The sequence below is a fragment of the Acyrthosiphon pisum genome, chromosome A3 (assembly GCF_005508785.2).
Source record: "Acyrthosiphon pisum isolate AL4f chromosome A3, pea_aphid_22Mar2018_4r6ur, whole genome shotgun sequence".
Taxonomy (NCBI): Eukaryota; Metazoa; Arthropoda; class Insecta; order Hemiptera; family Aphididae; genus Acyrthosiphon; species Acyrthosiphon pisum.
Genome location: NC_042496.1, coordinates 22977974 through 22981033, shown reverse-complemented (window position 1 = coordinate 22981033; position 3060 = coordinate 22977974).

Below are 3060 nucleotides of genomic sequence, written 5' to 3'. Positions count from 1 at the left end.
TAAATGTAGACAAACTTATGAAGAGTCTTGTATTACATTTCCAAATAGAACATTTTTTATGAATTTCAAACTAAAAATAAATTGCACATTTTACGTATTTTGTTGGTATTCGAACTTTAAATGATTCTAAAAAAAAATTGTGACTGGACTTTTAAATTTTAATATTTAAAAATATCCAATCTTGTAAAAATATGAAATTCAAACACTCATAAAAATTTAATTTGATTTGTTTGAAGACATTTTTTTTTGATAAATGTAGACAAATTATGAATGATTTTGGATTATATTTTCAAATCTTAGATTTAAAAAGAAAATTTTTATGAATTTCTAACTCAAAATAATTTGCAAATTTACGTCATTTTTACGTATTTTGTCAATATTTTAACTTTACATGCTTATAAAAAAAAATTGTGACTGGATTTTTAATTTTTTTCATCTACCTTTGATACATATACTAGGAGCCTAGAAAAAAACTAAAAAAAATGGAAACTGAAAATGTCCGTAGAGCTCAAGATAAGTCAAAATATTTGGAAAATCTTATGGTGTATAGATAATGAAAATATAAACATTCAGTGAAATTTTCATGTTTACAATTTATAGTTTCCGAACACTATTTGGAGTTTTAAATTTTAACCTCCTGCGAGTGCGCCGCTAGGTTCACTTTCCCATCGCACAAGATACTGTTCGAAGCAGTTCTACTGCCCCAAACGGTGGTGAAAGACACAAAAATAGAAATAATAAAATAAACATGGAAGAAAAATATATATACATCATTGTATAATCAATTGATTATGTATTAATACATTTATCGCTCCGCTCAGGATCTAAAATAATATAATTATTTAGTTGGAATCCATCATTGATTTAAGACTTAAGTATATAAGTACCCAAAGTACTTAATGATTTCACTTACATTTATTTAAAAATTTTGTTATTTGTTAGCGTTAACAAAATGGTGTTTATAATAATTAATTTGAAAAAAAAGTAACTGATTTTTAACTTAGTTACTAAGTTACTTTTATTTTCTAATTAAATTAACTTAACAGATTAAAAAAAAAAAATATATTTACTCGACCAGCCTTGGACTAAAATGTTTACATTCATCGCACTACTTAATCCAAAATGAAAAACTGTAAAAATGACTATCCAACAATTATAGCATAATAAAATACTAAATAATATTTACTTACCTTAATACAAATTGTAATGAGAGTCGGTCGATGCTTAATATAGACAGAAGAAAAAAAAAATTATAAAACAGTTTTATTAAAAGGACGATATATTTATTTTGAATTTAGTGGGCTTGTAGATATTTATTTGAAAGGTATATACATTATACATAGAATGAATAATTTTAAACATATTGAGTTTATTATTAAATTAAAATATAAATGTTCAATGTTATTCAAATGAAAAAATGAAAATACTATTTTTATCAATACACCAAGAAGATACTACAAAAGGTACAAATTCAGGTTCTGTACACAAATGGCTCGATTGGTTAAAACATTATTAAACATTTTATTTATTGGCATTTAACATTATTGGTTTTACAATAGTGTTTATTTATTTTTTTTTTTTTATATCCTGTATACAAAACTTCTACTTTCTAAAATTTCAGAAGGAGTGCTTCGATTTCAGTACTTTATCTTTTAGCAAATTGGATCGATATGGTACTAGAGGTCATTTTTTGATTTTCTCACTAGTTATTTAATGCCACAGGAAAAACCACCGAAAAATTGAGGAAGGGCCGCAATGCTAGTATAATACATATTATTATAATAGTTGATTATTGTGTCATCTTAATTGCATTTAGCTTATTTCAAATATTTTAAGCTCATAAATTAGCTACATTAGGTACCCAAATATTTTAAATATAAGTTACCAATTACAACAGGTATTTATATTTTGTAATTTGTACCTAAGTAGTATTTTTCTATAATAATAAATAGGATTTTGGTAAGTATAAAACAATTATAAATTAAAAAAGGTGGGTAAGTGGATTTCGCTCTGCTGTACAGTAGGTTACAAGTGGGTCACTGTATAATGGATGGTATTAAATTTGAATTCAATGATATAATATCATTGTATAAGAAAAACGATTCTGAGCGGAGACGGTATGTTAGTCTAGGTATAAGACATAATATTATATTAGGTACCTATAATAAATTCCAAATTAATCATATCATAATATTTATTAGGTACTTATAACGCGTTATACATCAACAAAAAACCGTGGTACTATCATAGATATATAATAGTATACTTTAGAAGTTTCAAGTACCCACGAATAATATTATACAATCACAACAAAATAACTAAAATAGTTATCCTAGGTTTTTAATATGTAATTTCGTCCAAATTTGTACTTAAAATGACTATAAAAATAAACTGCGTAAATGTATTTTTTAGATTTTTTGGTAACAGTATTAATTACTTACGTGGAATCTTGTTTTAAATTTTCAATTCTTAGATACAAAAATTGAACATTTTATAAATTTTTAACTACAAAATAATTTTTCAAATTAAAATTTGATCTTTAAATGCTTATAAAAAAAAATTGTGCCTATGTATTTTTAATATTTTTCAACTGATATTGTAACAATATATCAGGAGCTTTGTATAAAATTTATACACTTTTTGGCCCAACAGATAAAACTTTATTGATATTTATAGAAAAAAAAAACTAAAAAAATTGAAAACTTACAATGTCCGTAAACAGCTCAAAAAGAGTCAAATTATTTTAAAAATTTTATCGTATATATAAAATGCTAATATTAACATTCAGTGAAATTTTCAAGTTTCTACAGTCACTCGTTTTTTAATTACAACAAAATAAGAAAATTGTTACGTAAGAAATCGAGTGAATATCAAATGTTGTAAAAATATGAATTTCAAACGCCCATAAAAATTTAATTTGAGTTTCTTATAGATATTTTTTGTTTGATAAACGGTAGATATATTATAACGAATCTTGTATTACATTTTCATATCTTAGATTTAAAAGAAAATTTTTATGATTTTATAACTCGAAATATTTGCAAATTTTCGTGATTTTCC